Source organism: Carcharhinus amblyrhynchos, chromosome 5 (genome assembly GCF_965287045.1).
Source record: "Carcharhinus amblyrhynchos chromosome 5, sCarAmb.v2.hapA, whole genome shotgun sequence".
Taxonomy (NCBI): domain Eukaryota; kingdom Metazoa; phylum Chordata; class Chondrichthyes; order Carcharhiniformes; family Carcharhinidae; genus Carcharhinus; species Carcharhinus amblyrhynchos.
Window position 1 is genome coordinate 40,852,889 of NC_137328.1, and position 18,645 is coordinate 40,871,533.

Below are 18,645 nucleotides of genomic sequence, written 5' to 3' on the forward strand. Positions count from 1 at the left end.
TCTTCGTTCTTATGTTGTTATGTTCTTATGTTCAAAGTTTTCGTCATCATTTTTGATTACTACTCCAGATGGTTTGAAGTGAATAGTCTGCAGTCATTACATCTCTGAGAAGAATTTTTGAGACACATGGCACCTTGGATGTTGTGGTGTCAGACAATGGACCTTGGATCTTTGGTCAACAAACTGATCTATAATTTTGTGCTAGAATATGGATTCATGTATGTGGCCAGCTCACCTCGACATCCTTAGCTGAGTAGAGCAGAAGAAAGAAGAGTTCACGCAATCAAGGAATTGAGGAAAAAGAACAAAGATATTAACCCTTCTCAACTATAGAGGCCACCATTAAAAAAATGTGTTCTCATCATCTGAATTATTGATGGGAACTTGGCTGCAAGCATAACTTCAGGCCCCACAACAAACATTACATTCTGACATTACTTCAAATGATCATGAGAGTATTAGGAACTGTGAAGAGCAATGAAGATACATCGAGTTCATAATTCCAACTTCAGACACAGAGTGCAAGACTTGAAAGTGCTGTAGCCTTGGGAGAGAGTGTGGATGTGAGATCAAAAGAAAGAAGTTTTCGTAGTAGAATGATCCTTGCAACCAGGATCTTTTAGAATTGAAATGGATCAGGGAAATATTAGAAAGAAACTAAGACCCCTTGATATCATTGGGAAGAAAACCAATGGAAGCTTGGATGTACTATTTAGATCCTGATGGAGACAAGGAACCAGAAACAAGTAAAACTACCCAGGTGGAAGACATTCCTATCGAATAGTGAGAGAATGAAATTTATCCTTTACCTCAAAAGAAAATCTGAAGAATATCAGGGAGATTGGCCAAGGCAGCACAGCAACTAACTCTGTAAAGTCTGAAAGCCAAATCTTATCACCATTCATGCCAGCAGGATTTTCCCATCCCGCTGCAATGAACAAAGATTTGGCTGGTGTATTGGTATTATAGCTGGACCATTTATCCAGAGATTCAGCTAAGGACCTGGAATCCCACCAGGGCAGATGGTGGAATCTGAATTCAATAACAAGATTCTTGAATTAAGAATTTACTGATGATCATGAAACCGTTGCTGATTGTTGCAAAAACCCATCTGGTTCAGTAACATTCTTTTGGGAAGGAAATCTGCCATCCTTATCTGGACTGGCCAACATGTGACTCCAGAGCCACAGCAATGTGGTTGACTCTCAACTGCCCTCTGAACAAGAGCAACTCGGGTTGGGCAACAAATTACATCACTAGAAAGAATTTTTTGGCAACCAATGACATCATGTCCCATGAATGAATAAAAAAAATTCTCTGACCTCACTGCAGTGGGAGCGTGACATGAACAGCTAATAAGATTGCACGCTGAGACTTTGCAGGAGTTGTAGGAGGATGTTTGTAGTTGGAATAAAGACTTTGGCAGTTGGGGGATGATTGGGGATGTAGAGTAAAGCGTTAACATCAGGAGTACCTGACACTGATGTAACCAATGATGTAACTGTATGTAGTGTTTAATGATTAAGAGATTGAGATCTGATGGAATCAGAACTACAATTTTATGCGGAGTACTGTGATGTATATAGATCTGAAAATAAACAAGAATGGTTTTTGTGAATAATAGTTTATGGTAGTATTTTTACAGTAACAGACAAACCCTGAAGTAACACCTCAAGAACCTGAAACCAAGACAAAGTGTATACTGTGCCATTTTAGCATGCTACTGTGGAAAGCAGCACAATATATATTTACATTCGAATTGCTACTAGATCATTAGATTGTGAAATTACTTCATATGTTACAAGCATATATTGACATTGACTGCATAATTATGATAAATATGGTTTGCTTTTCACATTAGACCAAGAATGAATACAATGCATGTTTGCAGCAACATGCAAGCAGAAAGTCACCCAATGAAGCCAAGTTTGGCAAAACGTTTAGAAAGTGAAGAGAAGATATTTCTGTTGTCACGTGAAAAATAAATCTGATGGAGTTTTGAGCCATTAGATGGAGGGATCATTTGCAAAAGTAATTGTGCATTTGTAACCCCAAGTCACATTTATTCTTCTTATTCGTATCAGACTATGAGGCCATCCCACTAGCCCTGCCTATTCAATACAATGTATGTAAAATATTTTGCAGCTGCACATTGTGTAGTTTGAAAGGATGGTATTATATGAGACGGACCATGCCAGAGTTCAAATGTAGCAAAAACAAACACACCAGAAAGTGATAGTTCCAATATTAAATTCCCTTAGCCTATATTACAAGTGGAAAGATAATAGATTTTCCCTTGTCTCTGCATTTTACAATACCATCAAGTTCCTAATATCAATTTACTCTCTGTATGGAACATATTTTAAATGTTAACAACTCAATGAAGTCACGAAGTGTGTGTCCTCCAATTTGCCTGAATCTGAACAAATAACATTGCTTGAAAATATAGAAGTGTAAAAGTTAACATGACACGTATTCACCTTGCATTTTTGGCTATTGAAGTCAAGGCCTTCACAACATGCTGCCTCCATTAAGATATGTAAATTGAGATTGTGTTCTCTTTTCATCTTGCCAACTATAGTGATTTCATTGGCTATGCAAATGCACCCTGGAACCTCTCCAGCGAGTCGGTCTGTATGCTGTCTGTATGCTGTTGGGACAAGCCCTGACTGACTGATAATCCAAAACAGCACCTTCTGAATAGTATCCAAAATGTGGTCCACTTGTGTGAGCCTTCCGTCAGATAAACAGACCAGTAACTGTTTTCAGCATCCAAATTTTGCACGGGTGAACTTTGGACGAAAATTCTTTTAACATTGCAAACCTGTGAGGGCATCTTTTCAATGCTCATGTCTAGATATACCCGAATTGTTTCTTACACCTTTCCCCTTTACCATGCACATAATCAAACAACACCACTCTGTGTCCTGTAGTACTTTACATCCTGCTCTATTTTGTCCAGTTGGTCTTTTTATTTGTCTGGGATATAAATGCTGCATTTTCTTGGAGGGTCTATTGATGGAATTGTATCCTCTTGTGAGTGTGAGACTGCATTCCCGTTAAAATGGACTATCATGTCAAAATTGAGGATTGATTATGAACAACAATCATAATAGCAACTGTTTCAGACTGAGATGAGGAGGCATTTCTTCACTCAGAGGGTGGCGAAATTGTTGCTATTCTCTCCCCGAGAGGGCTGTTGAAGCTCAGTCAATAGCATGTTCAAGACAGAAATCAAGGGATATGATAATAGTGGGAAAAATGGCATGAGAAGTAAATGATCAGCCATGAAATGTTGATTGGTAGAGCAGTCTCAAGGGGCTGAATGGCCTACTCCTACTCTTACTTCCTATGTTCCTATCTCTGATATCCCTCCTTGTACCTCTGATCCCATGAATAGCAATGTGTTTAAGGTTTCTGCATGCTGGTAGGCCTGCTATAGTGGGGCTTTCAACAAGGTAAAAGAGCTGTGATGGACATACCAATTAATGCTTCATTTCAGTGTTAATATACCAATGCAATGAAATGTTGATCCATTATGTGCAATTAACATAAGAACGTAAGAACATAAGAAATAGGAGCAGGAGTAGGCCATCTAGCCCTTCGAGCCTGCCCCGCCATTCAATAAGATCATGGCTGATCTGTCGTGGCTCAGTTCCACATTCCCGCCCTCTCCCCATAACCCTTAATCCCCTCTCTTATCAAAAACCCATCAACCCGCGTCTTAAAAATATTTAGCGAGGCAGCCTCCACCACTTCAACGGGCAGAGAATTCCAGAGATTCACCACCCTTTGAGTGAAGAAGTTCCTCCTCAACTCCGTTCTAAACCGCCGTTGTGCTATTGTTTTTCAATGTCGGAAGTACATATCCTTCAAGATCCTGAGGTGAAAGATATAGGCAGTCTCCCACTATCAATTTCAGCCCTCAATGTGTGCTTTCCAATTTTCCTCAGACAAAATATTAATGGTTGCAAATGCTTCCAGTTGTATGATTGTCTCTATGGGCCTGGTAACGTTTACAATGTGAAACACTTTGCTGTTCTCCTTTGTAAAAACTTACATCATCAGTCGGGGACTCAGCAAGGGCCTAGCCTCCAACAGCTTTGACTGTCAGAAAAACTTGGCTATCACACTTCCATCAGTTGTTCTGGTGAGTCTGTGATGCGTTCACCAGATACTGAGCCTAATGTTAACTGCAATTGTATACTCTCCAAGGTGACTGTATCTGCACTGGTGGTGGATGCGGGAGAGAGATGTGATAATCCACCCTCTAAGGCTTTGAGCCTCTCCTCTGCAGAGGTGAGCTGCAGAGTCGTGGATGATGGAGAAGGCCACCCCTCTAGACTGGGGAAGTCTGAAGTGAGAACATAACGTATTAGGTTCACGTTATTCAAATTCATCTTGCCAGTCCTCTGTGACTCCTTTTCTGCCCAGTGGTCAGCACAAAGTTCAAGACTTCCTCACTCACTTCTCTTTTGCCATCCCTGCTTGCCCAGTCACCCTGCTCTCTGGACATCTCCACTGTCTCCTCCTCTGCATGATGTGGAGATGCGGGCATTGGACTGGGGCAAACACAGTAAGAAGTCTCACAACACCAGGTTAAAGTCCAACAGGTTTATTTGGTAGCAAAAGCCACTAGCTTTCGAAGCATTGCTTCTTCATCAGGTGAGTGGGATTTCAGTTCACAGACAGGGCATATAAAGACACAAACTCAATTTACAAAATAATGGTTGGAATGCAAGTCTTTACAGGTAATTAAGTCTTAGAGGTACAGACAATGCAACTGGAGAGAGGGTTAAAGCACAGGTTAAAGAGATGGGTATCGTCTCCAACCAGGACAGTTAGTGAGGTTTTGTAAGCCCAGGCAAGTCATGGGAGTTAGAGATAGTGTGACATGAACCCAAGATCTCAGCTGAGGCTGTCCTCATGTGTGCGAAACTTGGCTCTGCTCAGTGATTCTGCGCTGTCGTATGTCGTGAAGACTGCTTTGGAGAACACTTACCTGAAGGTCAGAGGCCGAATGCCCATGCCGGGAAACACTTCAACGGTCAAGGGCATTCGGCCTCTGATCTTCAGGTAAGCGTTCTCCAAGGCGGCCTTCATGACTCACGACGGCGCAGAGTCGCTGAGCAGAGTTGCTGAGCAGAGACTGATAGCCAAATTCCACACACATGAGGATGGCCTCGACTGGGATCTTGGGTTGATGTCACACTTTCTCTAACCCCCACGACTTGCCTGGGCTTGCAAAATCTCACTAACTGTCCTGGCTGGAGACAATGCAGATGTCTTTAACCTTTGCTTAACCCTCTCTCCACTCACATTGTCTATAGCTTTAAGACTTGATTACCTGTAAAGACTTGCATTCCAACCATTATTTTGTAAATTGCGTTTGTGCCTTTATATGCCCTGTTTGTGAACAGAAATCCCACTTACCTGATAAAGAAGCAGTGCTTCTAGGCTCCCTAAGCCAGGCAGGTGGATCGCTTGATGTCATTGTCAGGGAATAGCACATCCCACCATTCCCAGACAGCCCAGAGGAGAACTTGCAAGGAGGTATCACTAAACTGTGAGGTCAGTCATTGCCTGTTCTAAGACATGTGCTTACTGAAGGCTAAGGTTAGGGTGAGTCACCCAGAATCAGTGGCAGAGAGGACATCTGAGGGTAAGGTAATGTTCCTCGGCTCAGTGTATTCAATATAATTTTCCCCAGCATTATTTTTCTGGCTGAACAAAAGAGCAGGAGGCGTTGGACCTGGTTCTGGGAAATGAGCTGGCCTAAGAGTATCAAATATCAGTGGGAGAACATTTTGGGGATAGTGACCATTGTATCATCAGACTTAGTTTGGCTATGGTAAAGTTCAATGAACAACTTGAAGCTAGGATAGTTAATTGGAAAGGCAAATTCAATAGGATGAGAATACGTCTGAGTCGAGTTAAATGTTGGCAGAAAAGATGGCAGCTGAACAATGGGCCAACTTCAAAGAAAAGTGTTGCAGGCAAGGTCAAGGTATGTTTTATCCGTGGGGTTTTCCGGCTTGGCTGTCAAGATCAGAAATTCCTGCCCGAGCTCAACAGCCCTTTAAATGGTCCACCAAATTTTCTGTCTCGCCCTCTACAATTCCTGTGGAGGTGAGATGAGAGAATTTGGCCTATATCTGGGACTGTTGTGTAATCCTGACAAGCCAGCTTTTCCTACCCAGAGCCTCCAGATTTGACGTCAGGATTCACAGTGGGAGAATAAATATTCACCCGATGTTTCTGGTTGATGACCATTGATTGCAATGGTGTATTTATTCACTAAAATGGTTATTAACCCAGAACTTTCACAGTGTTTTTCTCTCTCCACACACCTGACCTACTGTGTTTTTCCAGCATTTTCTGTTTTATTTGCAGAGTTCTGGAATTTACAGTATTTTGCCTCTGTTGGAAATGTTTCTTCTATTTCTTTAAATAATATTTTTGAGTGAATTTTGTGTCCACTTCAACATATGGAACTTTGACAATTTAAGTGTATCAGCTAGTACCAATATTTTACAGAGTAAGGCTAGCCAATTAAAAAGAAAAAATCTATAAGTTGCTGCCTTCATTGGAAGAAAGTATAAGAGCTGGGATGAAGGGTTAAAAGTGATAGAATCAAGTTACTCCTGATACAGCATTCCAAATGCTCTTATCTTGTGGTATGAAAAATAATTCTAACCTCTCACATCATAGTGATCTCAAGATATATTAGTCATCTTAGTTCAAGACCTATCATTTTATCGAATTGCTTCTAATTGAACACTGTGATCCACCCCAGGAATCCACTCCTAGAGGATCCACCAATTTGCATTGCTAAGGTATTATCAGGCAGATTTCAGGACACTGACCGTAACTGAGACATTGCAGTGTATTCAGTTGTGGCTTTCATTTTCTCACCTTGGACATTTTCCTGAAAGTTGGACAGGTCAGCAAAGCAACATCCACTTTGGAGCTCATTTACGAAAATCGATTTTCTGCTCAACCTCACCTTCCTTGTGTATGGAGCCGCAGCAGCTCACCGCTTCAGACTCGAAGCTGAAATGTTCTGTGCCTTACTGAGTCGCTTTAAATGAAAAGCTTACCTTGCGAATTGCTCAAATGGTTTGTAACCATAGATGTGCTGTCACTCAAACGAACCATCAAGGGAGCACATGACAGGAATTACGTGATGCGCTTCATAATCACATCACAGCTTTTATGCTACAACACCCCCCCCTCCCCAATTAATATGCTAGTTTCTACATGATTAGGTTTTTCTTTTGCCTTTTAATTAATTCTAACCGTGATTTTGTAAATTTACAGTTCTCCAATCCTAGCTTTTGACAAAAAATTAATTTTATTCAAATAATTTTATTCACTCGAGCAGACAATTGAGAAGTACATCCATGTGTCCTTGTGAAGTCTGAAGGCCATACCTTTATTGACTGTCGAGAATCAGCCATACTGCCACCAGACTGCCACTGATTGAACAGGCTCTCACAAGAGCACTTGGGAATATAGATAAACTCTATTCCCTGGACTGATGGGGATTGGACACAATCTTCTGCCACTGATCAGCAAATACTAGGAAGCATATCCTCATTTTTTTTTTCTCGAAAGATTGATTGCATAGTCCACCATGACAATAACAAGGAATGCAGACACATCTTTCTTGCCAGACCATCATTAGGGACCAGTTACATTGTATATCACCGGGTTGACAGGTATAAATAAAAATAAATGAATACAATCGTTTCTGTGTACCTACTTTGGTGCTGAGCTTATGGTGCAGAACATAGCAACTGCTCGTGATGACAGTGAGAAAATAAATGTTAGGGCAAAAGCTGTGTGTGTGTGTGTGTGTGTGTTTGCATCACCCATCAAGAGACCCAGTGCCAACATCAGGTTTAGATCAAACGCTCAGTAAGCTCTCCCATTCTTCCACCCCAACAATGTGTCCTCACATTAGCCTCAGGGGAGCAACCTGTACTCTACAATGGGAACATTTATTCACCTTCACCTCAGTTATCTTTGTCTCTGAAAAAGATAGATAAGTTGTACAGATATTACGCCAGGTTCGAGCACACGGACTGCACAGAGGTAATAAAAGGAGGATTCTTTACTCCACTGGCATCGATTCTTTAACAACGTTAATGGGAAAGCTTCACGCGGCTGATTCTCCAGCTCCGCCAGGGTACTGTTGGGAGCTCAACTCCCTGATCTTTAAGATAAAAACAAAATATCACAGATTCTGAAATCTGAAGCAAAAACAGAAAATGTTGGAAAATCTCAGCAGGTCTGACAGCATCTGTGGAGAGAGAATAGAAACAACACTTCGAGCCTTGATGACTCTAGATGATGGAACTCTGATGAAGGGTCATACAGACTCGGAACGTTGGCTCTATTCTCTCTCCATAGATGATGTCAGACTGCTGAGATTTTCCAGCATATTCTGTTTTTGTCCCCGATCTTTAATCTGAGGGCAGCAGAAGTCAGTTGGTGGAAATCTTACTGCTGAGTTCCCATAACTGCCTGAACTAGGGTCTACATTTTCAGGAGTCGTCGAAGGGTAGGCCCAATGCCATTTCAAGTGAATCGGCAGAAGGCGAGACTTCCACCCAAAACAGGAGCGGGTCCTGCTTTGAAGAGCTGCCGGCCAATCTAATTGATTGGCAGTCCTGCAGTTATTCCAGGAAGAACACTGTGCTGGCTGGAAGACGCACTGCAGGTGGCTGTCTGATGGTCAGTGGGGTGGAGAGGCAGGGTGTGGAGGGGGGATACATCCATTAAAAACTCCCTTCTGACTGGGGATGGCCACTCCTTAGGGCCTGGTGATCTTGAATTTCCCTCTTTCCTCTATGACTTGCCACCCTGAGAACCCAAGAGCACTCCCTGTGACCCCTAGGCCTTCCCTACCCACCCATCCTGATCCTTGCCCTGGTTCTGGCATTTAGGGTGGGATTTTCCAGTCATGCTCAGCCCAAGACTGGAAAATGTCATCCGAGAGGTCCATTGACATTTGTATGGTTCTGTCCCTCCCGATATGATTCCTGTGGCAGGCGGGACAGGAAAATTCTGCCCTTAGTTCCAGACAGGAACTAAGTTTAGGGATTTCTTCCAGGCGGGTGAAGAAAGGTGAAACATCCTGGTGGTTCTACAGCAGTACCCTGGGTCAGGAGACAGAGGTGGATGCAGTGTAGTGGGCTTCACACTGGGCGCTACGGCCTCCATATGTCCCTGGCTGCTGGATTTCCACTGTTATCATCTGCCACCAGAAATTGGTGAGGAGCTGATTTGAACGGTTAAAATCTAATTTTAGTGTCATTAAGGGGCTGGGGACTGAAATCTCTGAGCCCTCTAGCCTCTCCCCACCAGGAGTGTTTCACTCTAGCGGGGTTTGCAACAACTCCCCACTAATGAGGAGCTGGTGGCCTGACTCTGCTGGAGTGAAGGGAAGTTATGGAAGCCCACCCCCCCCACCCCCCCAACCCCCCCCAGGAGGTCAGAGGTAAGGCAGGGGGTGCCTCCTGAGCATTGCCAGCCTGGCCCCCTGGTGTTGACTAAGGGGTAAATAGGCAATGCTAAGAGGGTAGGGCCTAATGGGCTGGCCTGTGGAAGAATTGGTAGCGGGTGGTGGTGGGAGGGGGGGTACCTCTGCAACCGGGATCGGTGACAGACGGAGGGAAGGGCTGCTCAGGTCTGGCCATTGGAGTGTTGGTGGGGAGGTAGGGTAGGCCTGTTTGGGGGGATAGGGGCGGGACTGCAAGGGGAGGTGGTTTGGGGCTGGCCCAGACACAACCCAGATGCCAGCAATTGTGGGGGGGGGGGGGGTGGGTGGGGTTGGTGTCGCACGGTCAGCGATGTGGGGTCACGGGGCTGGCCAGTGATTGAGCTGGCCAGCAATTGAGAGCTGGTAGTGTGGCACTGACAGATTGGCACATGCACAGAGGCCCACTCAGTGCTATGCTGTCAGCCTCTTCAGCAGAAATAGGCCCCACCCACCACTTCTCACCAGATTCACACTCTACAGGGCACGGAGTGCATGAGATTCATTTTGAAAAAAAGCAGTAGTATTCAGCTCTTGGAATATTTTTGGGAAATTCCACCCCCTGTGTCCGAAGAATGCACAAGGAGACCCACCTGACTGATTGCACTAACCTGGGAGTAGGTCACGAGGGTGGTCAATGTTACTTGGGTCCAGAGGAGGAATGTTGTGTGGTGTAGGAAATGAATGAATGATGTTATCTGTTTGGTTAGGGTAAGTGTAGCTTTTATGATGTGTTTCTGTCATGGGATGTGGGCATCACTAGCAAGGCCAGCATTGCTGTTGCCCATCCCTAAATAGGGTATTTGGGGATGGACAACAGCAATATAGCTACCTTGTTGAGCTGCTAAGTCCATGTACTGTGCTGTGAGTGAGGCAAATGCAGGATTTTTATCCTCTGTTGGTGCTGTCCCCTGGCATTTGCTGGCCTTGATCTTCTATCTGGTAGAGCCTGTGGGGTTAGAAGATGCTAATGAAGGAGCCTTGATGAGTTGCTGCAGTGGATCTTGTACATGGTCCACAATGCTGCCACTGTATGTCAGCAGTGGAGCGAGTGAATGTTGAGGGAACTGGATGGGGTGTCAATCAACAAGCTGCTTTGCCTGGGATGGTGTCCAGCTTTTCCCGAGTGGTGTTGGAACCTCATTCATCGAGATAAGTGAAGTACTCCTTCATATTCCTCAGTTGTGCCATGCACACGGTGGTCAGGTTTTGCGGAGTCTCAATGTCAGTTCATAGCCACAGAATCAGCAGCCCATGACCTGCTCTTTCATCATATGTGTTCACATTCTTTCTATGTGTCTGTCCACCATAGTATGAGAGAAGACAAGTGGGGAGATGCCTGAACTCAGGCCACTTACTCAATTCAAGCAGTCGGCTGCTGAACTGGCAGGGGGAATCATAATCAAACCTGTGTCAACAGCAAGGTTGGCCTCCCCCAGGCATCCACAGGAAGCATACCTAGTTCCAGAAACCTTGGAAAACCAAGAATCATTGACAAAGACGGTGATAGAACTAGCCTTGGCAGTCACTCAGTCTCTCTTCTCTGCATTGCGGGTAAGGACAGGAAGAGGAGGAAGCCGATTCCAATGCCTGAAGTCAGCCTCAGCTACCAGGACACCTCGGAAGAAGAAAAGGACCACTTCACATCTGTAAAGCTATCACAGCATTCATCTGTGCCCTCCACCAGCTCAGAGACTTACACCTCAGTGGGTCATATATTAAGTCAAAAAATTGTTGGAATACTGAACTAATGCGTCTCCAACAGTGGTTAAAAAGCTTGACACCATCCAAGACAAAGCAGCCCGCTTAATTGGTACTCCATCCACCACCTTAAACATTTACTCCCTTCGCCACTGGCACACAGTAGCAGCAGTATGTAACACTGATAAGACGCTTCACCAAGCCTTCTGGAACAGCACCTTCTTACCTATAACCTCTACCACCAAGAAAGACAAGGGCATAGAACCACCAGCACATGCAAGTTTCCCTCCAAGCCATGCACCAGCTATCACTATTGCTGGGTCAAAATCTGGGAACACCTTCCTTAACAGGACTGTACTTGTACCTACATCACATTGACTACAGTGGTTTTAAAGGCAGCTCACCAACACATTCTCAAGGGCAATTAGGAATGGGCAATAATGCTGATCAAGACAAAACACCCACACCTTGTGAAAGAATAAATAAAAGTTCCTTTTTAAACACAATTTAATGACATTCTCTGTGAGTTTGTCCGACAATGCATTTCCTGAACTTATCGCCACACCTGTCTGTCACATCTCAGTACATCTATAGAACCAATCTAACTTTTTATGAAGATAAACAGTCTCCTTTTGATTTGTTGCCTGCCACTTGAGCTTGGTCTTGTAATCAGTTAGAGTAATCCTATTCTCGCCATCATTACCCTCTGCCTTCTGTTGCCAAGCCAGTTCTCAATTCACCAATAATTTGTCGATTGCTTTTTAAGCCTCGTTTCCTTATCAATCTTGCATGAGCAACCTGGCCAAACGCATGTTGAAATTCTAAGCAAACTATATTTACTCTCATTCACTAGCTTCTTTATCAATCAATACAGGTTTATAAGATTTCACTTCCAAAGACTTGATACTTCTAGTCTTTAAGTATTAATTTATAGCATAGCTAGCATTTTCCCACCTTGGTTGTTAGTCCAACTGGCTCCAAAAATATGTGCCTCATTTATTTTTTGAATACTGGAGCAGCCTCCAATCTTTAAGTACTTCTTCATTACACCTGAAACTGTGAAATATCAGAACATTCCTAATTTCCTCTTTTAGTCCTTCAGGCTTCAAAATTGCATTCCAAATGTCCAAATGATCCAAATGTCTTGTTGATAGTCAAAGGTGAAATTAGTCTTCGGCAGTAGCACAAAACGTAAGCATTTTATGCCTCACTTGTGGTTCTTTCCTAATGAAATCAATTGGAAAGAAAGTTAGGTGGCTATAAAAGGATGGTTGAATCATTATAAGCTATTGGACGCTATGAGCAAAGAATAGGTTCACCCCCTCAATCCTGACATAACACAGAGTTGAGTAGCTTCTGTATCTGCCTATAACACCATAAGACCGTAAGACATAGGAGCAGAATTATGCCACCTGGCCTATCGAGTCTGCTCCGCCATTCAATCATGGTTGATACTTTTCTCATCTCCATTCTCCTGCCTTTTCCCCATAATCCCTGATCAATCCCGTTATTAATCAAGAACCTATCTATCTTTATCTTAAAGACACTCAATGACCTGACCTCCACAGCCTTCTGTGGCAAAGAGTTCTACAGATTCACCACTTTCTAGCTGAAGCAATTCCTCCTCATCTCTGTTTTAGACGATTGCCCTTTTAGCCTGAGATTGTGCCCTCTGGTTCTAGCTTTTCCTACTAATGGAAACATCCTCTCCATATTCACTCTATCTAGGCCTCACAGTATCCTGTAAGTTTCAATAAGTAAGTTTCAATGAGTACAGATCCAGAGTCCTCATCCGTTTCTCACATGACAAGCTCTTCATTCTGGGGATAATTCATGTGAACCTCCTCTGGACCCTTTCCAAGGCCAGCACATCCTTCCTTAAATACAGGGCCTTATCCCCTTTTACTATAAGTCAAATTTATCAATAGTGATCTATCTTAAAAAAAATTATGTCAAGAATGTATTCAATCTATCTGTGAGATCCTGATCATCTGTAACAGTTATACCAAATTTACAATTTAAGGAGAAATTTGTTCTTCAATCTTTTCTGCATTTGTGCATTTGCAAGACCTCATGCTGTCCTGCCTGACTATTCTTTCCAATTCCCTTTCTAATTTACTAATATTTCTTTAGCTATGCTGAGTTTTCTTTTATAGAGATCACAGTAGTCTTCTCTGTTCATTTTCATTAATTATTTAAATTATTTTTGCTTTTTTAATGTCCCTTCCAGCCTCCTTTAAATCATTGTGATCTGGCTCTTGTTTCTTTAAGTAGAATGCACTGTCTTCTGCCTGTATAATAGCCTTAAGTGCATTTAAGTATTTTTATTCTGTATGGATTTCCAATTACTATTGCCCAAGTCTCTCATCACTCCAAAATTTTGTATTCCAAAATCCCAGGATACCATATTGATGTTTTAGCCTTCACTTTGATAACAATATCAAATGATCAACAGAATGAACATTAGGTCCCAGGTGCCCATCACCCTCCAGGTTACAAGCAAGTCCTGATGGATTGCCGAGCTTCAAACCCAACAGAGTCTTTGCTCTTGAAGCCTACCTCACATGTTGTGTGAAGAAACCATCCTTGAATGCTTCAGTGAATTTGTTTTTTGTTCTCAAGTTGCCCCTGATCAAATCATTTAATTTCACCAACTGAACAAAACACACTATTTTACAATAGTTACTCATTTATGACTGTGCACACATGCTATTACACAATCCATTTCCGATGCCAATTATCATTTGCTGATATATCCACTCTTTTATTGCAGCTGTTATGTCATTCTGTATCAATAAAGCCATTCCTCTATCTCTTTTTATAGTTCTATTTTCGTAAAAACAGCTCTGAACTCCATCCCTTTGTTGTGCTCTGCTTTCAACCATATTTCTGCAATGATAATGTGCTATGGCTATGATGAGAGGAATTCTCTAGCCCCGCCATTCCATGGGTCGCAGCAATAGTATAAATGTTTAAATCATTCAATAAAATTGCTAATTGTTTACCGTTACAACTGTTTGATTCAGAATAAAGGGAGGTTCAACCAGGCTTCTTTCAACAAACTCAGAATAATTGATTTATTATGGAACAAAATGTTTTTTTAAAAAATATGTTTCAAAATGGGTCAACATACAAATTGTGGTCCAAAATGTAATGATTTTTAAAAAAGCCCCAGTGCACACAATTACACATACAAGCACAACAAAATACAGGACAAGTGGTGTCTCTCAGAGTTTGGTGTAATGGAACAATATAAAAAAGATAAATTTTGAAAAGGTCTTGATGTTGTTGATCTGTCAGAGTCTTGGTCACAGTAGTCACTTGGAAGTAATTTCTGATGGATTTTCAGTGAAACACCGGGTGGGATTTTTTAGCCATTCCTGCCAGTAGAATCTTCTAGTCTCGCCAATGGTGACACTCCCCCCCACCTTTGGGTTCCCTGGGCATGAGGCAAGGAGAACTCATGCCACTATTTTTGTTAATTCTCACTTGTAGCTTGCTGGCTCTCAATACAGATGAGTTATACTGAGATGAGAATTTTCTTGTTGAAGGTGAACATTCTCTCTGGATTGATTGCAATACAGGGAGAGAGAGAGAAGCAGTCTTACTCCACAATTTTCTTCTAAGATACAATACAAAACTGAGTTCAAAATAAAATGTTCATATAGAACTTTTCCCAGATCAGGTATTCTCAACCAATCAGCAGGTGTTCAAGACCTGACAAGAACAGTTTTTTAATGCTAGCTCAAATAAACAAAATAACCCTTACCTCACCAGGGGCTCTGCTGGTCATCTAGCTGATGTCATGTGATTTCTTGAAAAAAAAAGCTTGCTCACAAACCAACATGAACTTCCATTTATTCTGTCTACACTTCCTGCGCCTTGGAAAAGCAGCCAGCATAAATAAGGACCCCATGCACGACAGACATACTCTGTTCCATTGGGAAAAAGATACAAAAGTCTGAGGTCATGTACCAACTGGCTCACAAACAGCTTCTTCCCTACTGCTATCAGATGTTTGAATGGACCTATCTCACGTTAAGGTGATCCTCCTCTACAACCTAGCTATGACTGTAACATTACATTCTGTACTCTCTCCTTTCCTTCGCTATGAATGATATGATTTGTCTGTATAGCGTGCAAGAAACAATATTAATACATGTGACAATAATAAATCAAATCAAATCAAACTTATAGCCTTTAAAAATAATCTCAAGTGAGTGCACAAAATTTAATCTTCTAATTGCTTTTAAAAAAACACACAATTCCTTGAAGATATGGGGTATGATTTTATGACTGTGTGCACCCTAAGACCCGAAATTCCGACCCAAGGTCAAATGGTCTACCAAATTTTCTATCACACCCACTATAATTCCCATGGGTGGAAGATGGGAAAATTCCACCCATGGATTCCTCACTATTGTTCTAGTATTTTTGCCAGTCGTATATACTATAGTCTGGTATTTTACCGTGATGTCCCTTGAATGTGTATTATAATTTTTAGGTGGTGGTGCCATAGGCAACAAAGTAAGCTAGTAGCACTGCTTTGGCATTCAGCCACTTGTGTCATGGGTCTGTGTGGTGATCTATGTTGGGTGTTAAGACTAGAAGCATCAAGACTAACGCTATCATTATGTTAAATACCCATTCCGGCTGACTGATGTGAGTTTTGCATGTTGAATGAGTGTCTGTGCTGATCAATCCATAGGCGTGTCCCCATTAGAGTAATTTAAAGGGATAGACACCAAACTGAAGGTGCGGTGCATTTGACCTATCTCTGCTTAGGTTAAAATAATGGAAATGCTACAGTGAACTTTTGGAGATGTTTTGGAGAGCTGATGCTTAGAATCACAGAATGAACAGAGTACAGTGGTTGTGGTTTAAGTGTCATTTGAGCTGAAATTTGACCATCAAATATAATAAAAACTGGAGGAAAGGGAAGCTGTTTGAACAGGGAATGGGAGGAGGGTTCTCCAAGGAACGCTCTCCCTCTGAAAAGGGATAAAGACTGATTACAGTGTTTGATGAGCCCAGGCAAGACCAATGGACATATAAAAACCACAGAGACAGGAGAAATCAGCCTGTTCAAGCAATGGTTCTGCTCCTTTGATTATCTGAGGAATCCTCCATAACATTGCCACCATGATAACGCAACTATTGCCTCCAGGAAACTGGAAGCTGTCTCAAGAGGAGAAGAAGGAGGAAAAGGGAAAAGAAGGTGCTAATGGAGTTGGATACCTCTTCCACACTGGAAAGGAGGGGCTCAAGCTCTGTGCCAATTTGGAGCCAGGCTCCTCTATGCTCTTGAGAAGAGCTTCTGAAGCAATGTACCAAGTGTGTCAATGCCCATGCCCATCAGTATGCCACTCCACAAGCTCCTCGTCTGAGTCCCCTAGAGCAGAATTCAGATATGATCTCTCACTCTGATGAACTGACACAAGATATCTTTTCCTTTGTCACTGCTGTGACCCATTCATCCCTGGTGGCTCATCATGGGCTGGTTAATGATTCCAATTACCTTCTAATGTATGTGCAGTGTCAATACCTCAGCTGGTGCACTACAGCCCCATCTCCTGATCTACAGGAAGCCGGTGCTGGGAGGGGTGAGGGAAAAGGAGGGCCTCCTCGTGAACCTTCTGCTGGGTTTGGACAAACTTGCCATAAACAGGAAACAGATCTAGGCAACGGGCAACCAAGGGCTATCTGACTTGCCTGTATGCCCCTCTAATGCAGCTACATTTGCGGCTGGATATCCCTAGAGAGGGAGGACATGGAATGGGATTTCACAGCCTCGCTCATCCCAAAACCATAAAATCCTGGTCAACGGACCTTTCCATGGTCCGCCCCGTGCCTGTTCCGATTCCCGTGCTGGGCGGTAGAGTAAAATTCCGGCTGTGGTGTTTACCAGCGTTTCATGTCTGGTGGGCACTGCGGGGATGGGGGTGCATTATTGACCCTCTTAATCATGTTTCAGTTTAACATTTGAAGTTTAATTTGTGATTGACATTTTGTTTCCCTTTAAAGGGTTCCCCTTTAATTTGACCCTCAATTTATTTGATTTAGTTTAATTGGATATTTGATTTACCCAAATTAGGAATATCTCAGCTGGTGGCTGAGTGTTAGATCAAGTAGTGCTGCTTCTTGATCAGAGGTCAAGTGTTGTTCTTGTCCTTCTGTATGAGGCTGCAGTGGCTGGTCAGGAAACTGGTGTTGTCTCTCTGAAAGCAGACACGTTGAAGGGGAAGGTAATGGGGAAGGAGGGTAATGGTGGTGGAGGGGGTTGAAAGCAAGATGCCCGTCTGCAGATTGCACTTCATGCTAGATAGCAGGAAAGGGGTAAGGTGAGATTTGAAAAGGGCCATAAGACAGGACCATACCATAATCCTTAATGTTCTCAGCGATGCTGATGCAATGGCCTCAGTCACAGCCACTGCCACGATGTGGACCCTCCAGTCAGCTCTGTTGATGCAGTAATGCCAATCCCCTGCTGCTTCTCTGCTGCTTTTTTGCGGCTACAGCCCACTTTATCCTGTAAGCTAGAGGAAGAATGTTACTGAGCTTGTTGCAGTGTCTTTGGGTAATGCACCTGCCATTTTGGAATAGCTGGGTGTATGTGAAAGTGGCAAGCAGTGTGTTTGAAGTTTGTGGTGAGTGTGTGAAGTGATGCAGCTGAATGTTAGATATGAGTCCTGATTCTGATGGGTGAGTGATAGGGCAGTAGCACATTGAATAGCCTGAGAGGTTGGTGGTACAATGAGTAGGAGATGCCAAATGAAGATACATTCACTGACTGATCACCTGTGTAGCATTACTGAACTTTTTCTAGTACTGCAGCCAGCTCAGGGCTAATCTCTGATAATTTACCCCTGTGACTACATGTTGCAACTCCCTTCTTGGGATGTGTCTATTGCCCCTATATGGAAACATAATGTTACCCCTTTTGATTGTCATCACTAATAACAGCAGCACCACATCAGAATGCCTTTCCTCCTGCTCCATTGAATGAAGAGTGCAGGAGTGACTGCAGGCGCACCTGAACATGAGGTGTCAACCTGGTGAAGCTATAACTCAGGACTACTTATGTGCCAACAGCATAAACATCAAGTAATAGACAGAGCTAAGCATTTCCACAGCGGCGGATCAGATCTAAGCTGTGCAGTCCTGCCACTCTCCATTCACCTGACGAAGAGGGTGTCCCTTGAAAGCTTGTGAGTATATTATCAAATAAATAGGTTGGACTAAAACCTGGTGTTGTCAGACTTAGTCCTGCCACATCCAGCCATGAATGGTGGTGGGCAATTAAACAACTCACTGGAGGAGGAGTCACCATTAATATTCCAATTCTCAGTGATGGAGGAACCTTGCACATCAGCGCAAAAGATAAGACTGAAGCAATTGCA